We start from the raw sequence: 12,529 nt of genomic DNA, 5'->3' as shown, positions 1-12,529 counted from the left end.
ATAGGCGTAAATTTTTACCTTAACTGCTTACCCGATTAATTTTCAAATGTTTTACTGTAAAAAAAAAAAAAAAAAAGGTCATAGAGTAACAATAAATCCTTTGTATGAACAAAGGAAATGTAAATAAACAGTACATTCAAGGTATTATTTCAGTATTTTTTCATTTTATGTAAAATTTGTATGTTTTTTGACAAAAATGGAGGGTACCCTGTATTGTAAAAACTGGATGTGATAGCAAAAAACTGAGGTAATTTTTGGATTCACCACCCAAAAATTTGAAAAAAAAAAACAAGTGTAGGATCTAACTCAACAAAAATACTTCACCAGTGTAATATTTATTGTGCTTAATGAATGCAAAATAAGGAATGAAAGAAAGAAACCCATATTGATAAATCTGTGGAGTTGTATGCAACAAGGTCACAATACAGAATGGGAGTAGTAGGTAAATAGGTAACTATAATATTCAGAAAGGAAAGTGAATGGTGGAGGCTGGATGAAGAAATTGGTGGTGTGGTGTGTTCACAGGCTTTTATATTGAAAACTATTTTATGTGATTGCAGTCTATAGTCACATTCAGAGTTCCGAAAACAATGCAAATGACCTGTAAAAAATATATAACCCCACTATTTTATTAATTTTTTAAAAGCTTGATTTTCATGTTGTTTTTATTCCATGTCATTACTGGGAGTGATTTATGGATCTGTACTTAATCAATGTTCTAAAGATTGAGTTACACTAAAATACTTGATTTTTCATCTGGCATTACTGGCATTTCAATTATCTGTAAAGGTATCTGCTTCCAAGTAATAATTAAGAAAAATGAAACAGCCTAAGTAAGGCATTAGCATAAATCTTTCTGGAAATTGTTGCAGAAATGGAAATCTGACATGTTCACCTTTATTAACAATGATGATGTATTTGCCCCCATCATCCCCTTTAGCACAAAGCAAACCAACAGATGATTTTGCAATGAGAAGTACATACAGCAGGTAAAACCCAAACATCAGTGGGCAAGTACAATAAAAGATAGAGAGACTGGACTATGCAAGCTTAAAATAAATATAAACAAATGGAATGTAAATGATTACAGCATATATGAGATGATCATTTATTTCTTATCAGACTGCCAAAAAGAAACAAATCTTGAATTAGTTCAATGGGGTGACTATCCCCACAGTTTTTATATTTTTTTATACCGTATTTTTTGCCGTATAAGACGCATTTTTTCTTCCCCAAAACTGGGGGGAAAAGTTAGTGCGTCCTATACGACAAAGGTGTGATAAAATAATTAAAATAATATACTCACCCGATACCCGATCCTGCGTGTGTCTCTGGCTGCAGCAGCGTCTGTCTCCTCTTCTCTCCTCTGGCAGCAGCACGTGTCTTCTGTCTGTAAAGCAGAGCGAAAGAAGCCGGCACAGCGCCACCTGCTGTTCCCTGTCCTAACTGCCGTACAGTGGAAAAAGCACAGAGTGATCAGAAGGGGAATTTGAATGACAGAGTGATCAGAAGGGAATTTTGAATGACACAGAGTGATCAGAAAGGGAATTTGAAAGGCATAGAGTGATCAGAAAGGGAATTTGAATGGCACATGAGTGATCAGAAGGGGAATACCGGTATGAATGGCACATGAGTGATCAGATGGGGAATTATCTTTCTGAATATTTTTTTTCTAGATTTTCCTCCTTTTAAATTGGGTGCGTCTTATATTCCGGATTCTTATACGGCGAAAAACTACGGCGTAGTTATTTCAATCACTAATTTCCTCACATTGAAAAGACATCTTCTTACTTCCCATTGTGTATATACTGTAGGGCAATAAGTAAAAGGAAATCTCCCTAATCAAACAGATTGCAAAAAAAAGCAGTGACAGTAGTTTTATTTGTTCCCCACTGTGTTCAAAATGAAAAAAATGGCTTAAGCACATAAGCCTTATTTTTTAGTTTGATCACAATTCAAAATTAATCTCTACTGCAGCGATGGGTGGCTACATATTTAAAACAAATGCCTTCCCAGATCATAATAAACAGCAAAACTATAGTGCTCACATTTTATATAACATATACATTAGTATTAAAAGCCATCAAAACTTCTTCCCTTTCCCCTCCTGATTTTTTTCTTTTATGCATGGTTAGCCATTGTGTTTAGTTTAATACCAAAATCCTCTTGAATATTTTGTAGAAGGATCAGATCATTTTAAAGAGATGCTAATTTTAAATAAAAGCATGTAAATTGACTTTTTGCATACTTAGTTGTATACATTTTGCCAGTTTTAAAACGGATCTTCAATCTCTTCCCAATGACAATTTCAAAATGTGCTTGATTTGAGTTTGAATATATTTCTAAGGAGACGGTGATGTTTGAAAAATGTAACTTATGTGTGCCAAAAGTACTAGCTTGGGATATATGATCCAACTTTCCCCTGCTAACAGCAAACAGCAAAAAAAAAATGCTTGCTTCAACTTGTTTATTACACTAGGCTGATGTTGTAGGCTTCTCTTCAATGCTTTTAATTACATTATATAATTCAACTCTCAACTGTCTAAACATTTTATTCAAGGATTTCTGTTTGAAATTTCGGAATAGCAAATTCCATTCATAGCAGTCATGGAGAGGAGATGCAATGAAGACAATACGTTCTGAGTGGAGTGGAGATATACATCATTCATATAAACTATAAAATGTTGGCTCTACAACAGCTTTTATTATACACTGTTTGGAGATAATGGTTTTAAAACATTTTTCAAGCTTTAAACGATTGAAAGCTTCATTTTTCAAATACAAGGCTTGATCCACAACAATCACAGGAAAATATAAAGCCATAAATGTGAAAAACATAAATTGTGTTGTCTTTTATTTTCTAAAGTATTGGAAGTGCCTAGACAGTTATCACAAGACAAAATTAAGTTTGAGTTTAAGTGTTTAGGTCTCATGACAATACCAAGGGCGAAACGCATACAATTTACTTGTAATTATTCACTTTTTTAGACAGTTTTTTAAGGACCTGCTATATAATATTGCTAGAAAAACGAATTTGTAAAGGATGCTAATGAATCTGTTTTGTTGCAGAACTTTAAAGCAGCTTTTTGCAGAACTGGAGACTTTGTATATTATTAAAGGTAGGGCTCCCTAATAAACCAGCACACATACAGCACACATCCCCATTTTTTCAACTAACCATATTGACTTTGAGCGCCACAGTAAAAAGAGGCTACTTCAATGCCTTACTTCTTCCCGCAATTACTTTTCTCCTGTTGCTGCCTAGCTGTATTAACATTACTGAATAGCCTCAGTAAAGGCATTGAAGGGAAGCATTGACAATTTACAGGCATTCTACTACTTTCCTTTTCTGTGCTTACTTTTCCTGTTTTCTTTCCCTCATATGTTTGTACACCAGTAAAAACATACATATCGGCAAATTCATTATAATCCTGCACCCATGTGTTTGTACACATTTTGATATTAGTTTTAAATCTACTCAATATTTATATAAAGGAAAGTCTATGCTAAATTTATTTTAAAAAAAGCAAACAAACGTTTGTTTAACAAATCCTACAGTGCTGCGCTCCCCACTATATGTCCTACTTTTAGATATAAATTAATTAATAATATTTAGGCAATGATGTCGGACAGAAACACATGATGCAAAATTCAGGGGGTATTTGGCATCATGTACCTCAGTTTTCCCCGGAAAAGGGATTTAAGGGCCTGAATAGGGCCATAATTAATTGTGTAGCTGCAAATTTGCAGCACTTTGTTTGAGATCCAGGCCCGAGTGTCCTGGAAAAAATGGGTGGGCCAGGCACTCCATCTTTTCTAGGCCAGAGAATGAGAATGGCTCTGAAATCATGGTTGTGCCATGCTGTGAATTACATTGATTCCCTGAGCGCAAAAACCCTGGATCTGCTTATTGGTTTTGCTTTTCTGTGAATGTTTACAATAAAAAGTAGGCAGAGGGCCCGGAAATCAAACAAAACGTCTGGAATACCTCTTTGCAGCAAGGGAGTTGAAGGTAATCACCCACAATATATAACATATATGCTGGCAAGTTAGCCTATGTTTTATGGCATACTGGAATAAAGAATATGTTTTAATGGAATAGCTGGGTTATGTTTATATAATATAAGTTACGGTATTGGAAAATCCAAAATATTTATACAGAGTTTCTGCTTATCATTATAAAAGGGCTGTGGTACTATCTTGACCTCTATTTGCAATTTATAGCAGACTATCGATCTTTAGATTTGCTCAATGCTCTTCTGAAGCAAACATCACAGAAGAATGGTTGCTAGCTAGCTGCCTAGACAATGTCATCTTATTTGGCTCACCAGAGGCAATCCTGACATTTCCAGGATAATGCAGTTACAGTATGCATGGGTATCCATTGATGTTGGCTGGTAGCAGGAGTTTAAATCACCTGCTGCTGTGCTGCTTGGCTTCAGTGTATCAGTGCAGAAGGGGTAAACAGTGATGGTTTCCCTCTTTTCCAGCCACTACAGGGAGCTATGTGGCCATTAACAAACTAAAAAAGCTTGTAGGTGTCCACAAACTTCGTTGCCTCCTTGTCTTCTCCTTGGTAAGTAACTTACATAGGAAAAATGCGAAGCAGCGGAATCATCAAGTGTCCCAGGCAGTAATAAGACTTCCTATTTTTCAGTTCTCCTTGACAACCACCTGGTAGTATGCAAATGGCCAACAACATTTACATTAGTTGTTTGCAGGGCTTTCGCTCAATGACTGGAAATATAGCATAAGGCAAAGATGACAAAGGTGTTTCTATCCAAAAGACTGTTCCTGATACTTTGCCCGCAGCCCAATCACCTCCAGTCCAGACACTCTAGGAACTGCAGGTAAGCCATGTAAAAGGTGTCCTTTGTCTGTCACAGGATTTGTTGGACATGAGGATGGTCAGTGCTGGAGACAAACTATTCAGTGCTGGTATGTAGGATTTAGGGGCAAAGGTGTTGTCGGTCAACACATCAGGACCATTCCTGTTACTTTTACCCACCTAGGCACGGGGTTGGTTCATCTACTGTTGACAGTCCAACAACAGAACTCTTTGGCTGTGAAGTACCTGACCCACCTGGGCCTGTAACACCTGTAGCCCCCATCTATCCAGAGTCTCGGTGAATGGAGTCTGCTTTAATCAAGTCCGTGTTGATTCGTCTTAACTCATTGCAGTGATAGAGATTTACCAGGACACCTTTGCTTATTCTTTTGTAATGTGTTGGACTAAGAATGCTTGCAAAATAAAGGATTAAACAGAAAAACAAAAGAAGGGGTAGTGATCTGTTGCCATATCTTACAACTGCTTAAAAATTATGCATTGGCCTATGTCCAAGAACTTCTTTTGTAGGAAGTAGCTACTGCGGCCAGATTTCTGCTACTTGCATTCAGCTGCAAATAGAAGATTTTTATCCCTTTAAATGCACAGTATAATAAATCAATGATCATACCAAAAAAATACCATTTAAAAGAAACTGGTGTTCTTTTTTTTATTATTCATAGAATGTACTTTAAACATCTCTGTCACTGAAAAATGTTTAGAATACTGTGTTCATGTATATGGTAATTTTTTTTTTCTCTTCATCTGTGAAAATACATAGCACCTTGGAAGCAGGTCAGAGGCACCTTGAAAGAGTCTCAAACACATACCGGCTTTGTCCATGTGCACAAAGTTTTCAAATTCAACTAGTCGCAAAAGTTAAATGCTTAATGTTAAAACACATATGTGAAATGCTCTAAAATTAAGCAATTCATGCAGGCATATAATCTGATTGAGGATTTTATGACTGCCACAGAAGATGCTGGTGTTGTATAACTCTGTAAAAACAATATTAATAACACATTTGTGTCCCAGTGCCTTGATGTGATCTGGATGGGGTGCTACACATGATGTGCTTCATGTACCACCCTTAGGTTCATAGGTCCTTTGTGTACATTGATATAATCTGTTCTATATTATAACCATGGTTACATAAGAAAAAACATAAAAGCTTTTTTTTCTAGATTTCTACAGAGACAATAACCAAGAAAATGTATATGTCCTCTCGATAAATCATTTTCCTACACACGACAATGCATATGTTGCAGAAACACTGCAATTACTTAAGTAAAACCATCTATAAAAAGCACTTTATAAGCACATTTTCCTATACTCTTGTCACCAACCTTCATAATGTACACAAACTCAGAAAAAATGATTGTTTCTTTGGTTATTAAAAAACTCTTGTGAATTCAGAGTACAAATGATCCTAAAACAACATAGAACAAAAATACGACTAAGCTTTACAAGTGTTCTATTGTCTGCCAATCTGCTGATAAGATTGAAATTGACACAGCTCCACCAAGATGAGCTACTCCACAGTGCCCACCTGCTGAGTAAGGAAAAGAGTAGCCGGACAAAAGACTGACCCACTTCTTCCCAACAGATGGAAAAATGATAATATCACAAAACAATATTTCAGACACATCAGAAAATAATCATTTCACCGTGACATTTGTTTGGTAGTAAAGGTGTCATGCAATCTCTAATAGTTATTTAAAGATATGAGGTGTTGTCACCCACTCCCAACTTTCAATGATTAAATCAATTGTGATATTTGACCATGTTTTAGTAATCTTTCCATATTGACTGTTATCTGAAGCAAATATTGCATTTGCCTACAAGGCTCCACCAGAGTAAACTTTTTAGACCTCAACTGAATCCATGAAATTTTTTTGTAGTATTATTAAAATTCTAAATATACATTTATAGTGGTAAAAAAAAAAAGTATTTGCGGAAGCTGCAGTTGAGCCCTTGTGCTCTGTAATGCTGTAGTTGGGATTGGATTGTCAGAAAATTGACAATAACAATATAAACAAAACACACTACTTGCTTGCATCCCTATGAATGCAATGACACACAATGCTGAGCAGCCAAGGCACAGGGGTACTCAGGTGGTCAAACGGTGTTTATTTTGTCTACTGTACAGACAGTGTTACAATGCAAAGAGCCTTCAATGTGTAATATTATATATATAATTATATATATATATATTATTATATTATTATATATATTATTATATATGTATACCAGGTAATTTCCAAAGGCACCCTAATACAAATGCATTTGCAAATTGTACTGATTGTGTCTGTAGACATGTTTCTTGACTGTGCCAATACAGTACTGCTTACGTCACTGTAGATTTGTTTTTTTTAGTACAACACTGATTTGTTGCCTGCTTATTGTCTCAAATGGCCATGCAGATGCAAGAAGACTTAAAAAAAGAGCATAACTGAAACTGTTGTCAATGAAAGAATCTATGTAATTTTGTTTAAATGGGAATAAATCATTTGGTGCTTGTTTAATATATATATAAATAAATACATACACAAAACTGTGAGAAAACCTGTACTGACAGAGTATCTGTATCATTTCTTTTCTACAAGAGGTGTTATGTGAGTGAAATGTCTTGGAGGTTAACCAAATTTTCCTTTTTCTTGGCAAGAATTCAACACAGCATGCTTTGGCAAATGTTTTCTTTCTGTGAAGGATAGACAGTGTAAAAAAATATCCTTCAAAACTAATTATTTATTAGGAGTACATAGCATATTATCCTTAAAAGTAGATACCTAAAAGACTAAAAATTTAAAGGAAACTGCAAAAAGAAATTGCAAAATATTATACACAGACTGGTTATTGTCATATTTTGCAGCACAGGCTGGCAGGATTGTGAATGGTATGTATGTAACACCCAGGTTTCTCACAAACACATGTTGAAAAAACATACTTTTTAGTTTCAGAATTTTATTTAGTTCTGCTCTGAGTCCTAAAGTTGAAGGCTTTGAGTAGATTTAAGTGGAATAACTGGTATACTGCTAACTTCTTTATCAGTGTCAGTTTTCCACAGGCCTTTATATATGTTAGCTGACTGATACTCATGATTCTCAATTTGTCTATCTTCTGTGGAAGCCTGCCCTTGTGTGAAATAAGTTCTGACAGGACAATAAAAGGGCACATGTGCTGCATGTTTATTTTGAGGAACTCATTAGGGGGTTGCTGGTTAGTCAGGGACTGACCTAATCTTAGTTAGAGCCTCATAAAGGCAGATGTTTTGTTTGTTTATGCTATAAACGTGATGTACAAAACCCTCCTGTATGTCACTATGTTTATTCACTACCTTGCTGTGTAAAAAGTGCAGAAAAAAACCTGCTTACAATGTTTCTGTGTCTCTTGGTCTTCTGACTGGTTGTCTACCTCTGATACCAGTTAAGTATTTTCCCTCTACAGTATATTATAGAGCATTGTTGCTTGACCTTGTTAACATGCGCAAACACTTGAAATAACTTTCAGGTCTTCAGGGAACCCCTACTATAATTACTATATCCACAGCTCACAGTACATGTGTGGTGGTCAGTGGGTAGAATTCTTTCTACATTGCTGGCCATTGAAAGAATGTCACCCTTACAGATAGCCAAAATGATAACTGGCATCACTTAATACTGATCTGTGAGGCCAAGCTTTGTGTGGTTAGCAAAATAGAAGCACAATGATAACGAGAGAGAAAGGCTTTTATGCACCAAAAACTTTTACTTGTGTAAAACTGTAATAAGCATCTGCTCTTATCTTGTTAAAATAGACAATAGAACAATAACACGTATCAAGGAAGTATGGTTGATATTTACACCAAGGTATTAAGAAAGTTGTGGAAAATTTTGAAAAGGTTGCAGATGTCCCTTTTTCTGACTCATTTCGCTGTATGGCTTCCTCAGGGGAAGATAGAGACTAAGATGTAATGTCTTGAAAATTGAAAACAGATATTCCATGGATATGAGAATGCTTGAAGGAGGTAAGTAATTAGAGTTCTATGCTCGGGGAGTTCACAGTAACAGCAAAGTATCCAGGGAGCCTATGTGTGCAAGCTGGATGCATGCAAGTGTTAATAAACTAAGCACAAGAAACATTCACTTTTGGACAACCCCACCTTTTATATTTTATTATTATTATTATACAGTATTTATATAGTGCCATCATATTACGCAGCTCTGTACATAGTCCATAGTCATATCACTAACTGTCCCTCAAAGGAGCTCACAATCTAATGTCCCTACCATAGTCATATGTGATTATTATAGTCTAAGGTCAATTGTGAGGGAGAAGCCAGTTAACCTAACTGCATGTTTTTGGGATGTGGGAGGAAACNGNAGTACCNGGAGGAAACCCACGCAGACACGGGGAGAACCTGCAAACTCCATGCAGATAATGTCCTGGCTGGGGATCGAACCTGGGACCTAGTGCTGCAAAGGCCAGAGTGCTAACCCCTGAGCCACCGTGCTCAGGGGTTGTGCTCAGTTTGTTGTTCTTACACCATATAGTTTGCTGAACAAAAGTAAGTACAAGCTATGTGCATGTATTAACATTTTCAATGATGAATTAGTAAAAGTACAGGCCCTTTAGGGTTTTTTGTTTTTCAAAATCATCAGATGTATCTGTAAGGGTGACCAGCAATGCAAGAGGCTTCCCAGTGACCACCACAAAACTTTACTGTGAGGTGGGGATATATAATAATTACTGACGGGGGATCATTATTACTTATAGCTTTTTCAAGGTTGCTTCATATGAAAAGGCTGCTCTAGTGATTGAACCAACATAGGAGATACTGTATGTGTATTTAGTATTGTTCCTGCAGAAATTCTAACTGGCCACTAGATGGCACTTTACGTACTCTGCTGTTGTCATTTTGGGTATACAACAGTGTTTCTCAACCAGGGTTCCTCCAGATGTTGCTTGGGATTCCTTGAGCAATGAGCAGTTTGTGACTCTCAGGTCCCTTGTTGTCCTGGAATCCTCCTTCATCCTGGCGCAGAGGAAGTGCTGGGCGCCGCCATCATCTTTAACCTTCTTCCACCTTCTTTGTACCATGTACGTCACCTGATCTCGTACTGCGCAAGAGCAAAATCAGGTGACGTAGATAAGAAAAAAAGTATGCCGATCCCACTGCGCATGTGTGAGATCGTATTTTTTGTTTTTTTACCCCATTGAAGAAAAGGATCCTGCTGCGCGTGCCCGCGAATGGGCATGTGCAGAAGGAGCAGCTAGGAGCCTCCCAGGAGGCTTTGCCCTCCCAGAAAGGGAAGGGGCATTGTCCCCTTTTTTTAAAAAAAAAAAAAAAAAAAAGGGTTTCAAACCCCCTCCCTAAAAAAAGAAGGTAATATTTATTTTATATAAAAAGGTTGTCTACACTTTAATGTAAGGTAAAAAATTTAGTTTAGGTCCGCTTTATGTGAACTGTTTATTGGACTGTCAGGCAGTTAACTATACAAAGATGCCTGTTGCAAGATTTCATCAGCTTTGTAAGATTCCATTTCCATCACATCTCAGGCAGGTCTACACATCTATTAACTACTTGTTGATTCTAGAATGATTCTATAAAAATCATCTGTCTATGGAAAATGCTGAAATAGGCATGTGTGCTAATTTTTCTTGGTAATCAAAACATTGTTTGGCTAGGCTAAATAGATCTTTATAAGAACCCTTTTTTGGATTTACATAAATCAATAAGCCAATTTTTTTTCTTTTTTAATAATCCATTTGTTTAGAAACAAATAAGGAGCTGGAGCAAGAACCTAACTGCAGCCTTGTTAAAAATTGGGCTATAAGTCACAGTTGAACAGCTCTAAACTAATTCATTTTAATGAAGACTGTAAATACTTATTAATTAGGAACAAGAAGCCTGTCTGTCATGGATGCACCTGCACTAGCCCTGTAGACATATACAATAACTTTTATTTACAGAAAGCATGGCCTTTTACACCCGCATAATGAAACATGTTTCAACAACTGCAGCCACATGCTGCGTTGATTAATGAACTTTCTTTGATTTGAAAAATAAAACCAGCATTAAAAATGACATTACAGATTCTGCTGCGGGCACTACAACAGAGTGTTGCTTCTTCAAAAACACATTGTTATTTTAAAGTTTGAGGAAATGCTGTCTATTTTCTTCAAACAATAAAATGCACTTAGGTTGAGGGGGGCATGGCCTTGTCATGGCAGATTGAGCATGCATTCCTGCTAAACCACCAGGCACACATTTATCTGCAACCATGGCCAAATGGAGGAAAGAGAACGAGTCCCTTACTACTAGCTGCACACAAGCAATCAAGCTTCATATGCTGCCATCACAGCCAACCTCACTAAATACATTTATATCAGGATAGAGGAGGAAAAACTTGTCCCTTTTCAATGTCACATGAGGTGGATTGGCAACACCTTGGTACAATAATCAATGAAAAAATTGCAGAGAATAGGACAGCAAGTCTTTTTTGTTGGCAAAAGTATGTAATGTAGTGAAAATGGTTATTCAAAAAGAATAAAAACAACACATATATGTATGTATCAATAAAGTTATGATGACTGAGATATTATTTTATATATTATTTATATATAATATCCCCAACATTCTTATATATTTAATATCTCAATCAAAGAATGACTCAAAATGAAACTCATTAAAGCAGTTAAGGGCTGTAGAACCACTACAAGCAGCTGTTGTTGTATAAATGTTGTATATAATATATCTCGTCGCTTGTTTTGTAACTGATTATTTTTGATTGTACTACCATAGATAGAGCTGACTTGTAATGGTTCTAAACCCCCTAACTGCTTTGAGGAGTTTCATTATGATTCATTCTTTCACTACCAATAAGTATTATATGTATTCTTGTTTATACATATTTACATATAAGTGTCTTGGTTATTTCCTGAATAAACCCCCTGGGTTTCCCCCTTTCTTTGTATCAATCCTTTGACAGTGTTATCACCTTAGTAGGACTATGTATAGTAATATGACTTTAATTGAGTTATTTTGATTTTGTGTACCCATTACCCAACTATTTTTCTGTTTGAATACACTTTTATTATCCTTGCCACAAAAAGCCCTCTTAATTCTCTTCTTTCCTTTTATCCTACAATAATTTGGCTTAGCAAGGTAATATTTTGAATATGCTAAAGTGATCATCCCCTTGACTCATAATATATATACCAATAGCTTTTAAGTGACTCATAGGCCCTGATTCATCAAGCAAAATCGGAAGCTCCCTCGCGCATTCGTATTCGCGATCCGAAATCGTAAGCCGTGGCGCAATTCAGCAACTGAATGAGCTCGCGGCCGGAGCCGCGCATCTCCAGCAGCTTTACACTGGTGAGCTTGCATTAAAAGTCACTGTTCCCCTAAAAAATCATTCTTTCTAACGGCACACATAATACCCTGAGCCCTAAAAAAAAATGTTTGTGCTGTTCAAATGTTTAAAACATGTATGTGTGCTAAAAAAAAAGCATATTTTAAAATCACTCATTTCTTTTCTGTTATGCAAGAGTTAACCGAGTTCAACTCCTCTACATAGGCGCCTATATAAAAGCTTCGGATGCCTGATCGGAGAAGCCGCTACTATATTGCGACTGACCACGCGCGAAGCCATCGGACCAGATTTTCCCACAAAAGTCACACACGTTCTTTTGTTTGCTTGTTATGTATATGTGTGTATA

General features: G+C 36.4%; 1 protein-coding gene across 4 annotated transcripts in view; it reads right to left on the bottom strand.

The window, feature by feature from the left end:
* ANKRD6 (ankyrin repeat domain 6) overlaps window positions 1-12,529 on the bottom strand; it is a 112,681-nt gene that overhangs the window by 40,418 nt on the left and 59,734 nt on the right. The window contains exon 3 of one of the 4 annotated variants that reach the window (XM_072408640.1): window positions 32-54. The exons of the other annotated variants lie outside the window; for them this stretch is intronic. The gene's annotated coding sequence lies outside the window, so the exon portion shown is untranslated. The remainder of the gene's footprint in view (window positions 1-31; window positions 55-12,529) is intronic. 4 annotated transcript variants of the gene reach the window in all.

Source organism: Pyxicephalus adspersus, chromosome 4 (assembly GCF_032062135.1).
Source record: "Pyxicephalus adspersus chromosome 4, UCB_Pads_2.0, whole genome shotgun sequence".
NCBI classification, from domain to species: domain Eukaryota; kingdom Metazoa; phylum Chordata; class Amphibia; order Anura; family Pyxicephalidae; genus Pyxicephalus; species Pyxicephalus adspersus.
The sequence above is the reverse complement of the archived record's forward strand: the minus strand, read 5'-3'. Positions and strand labels throughout refer to the sequence as shown.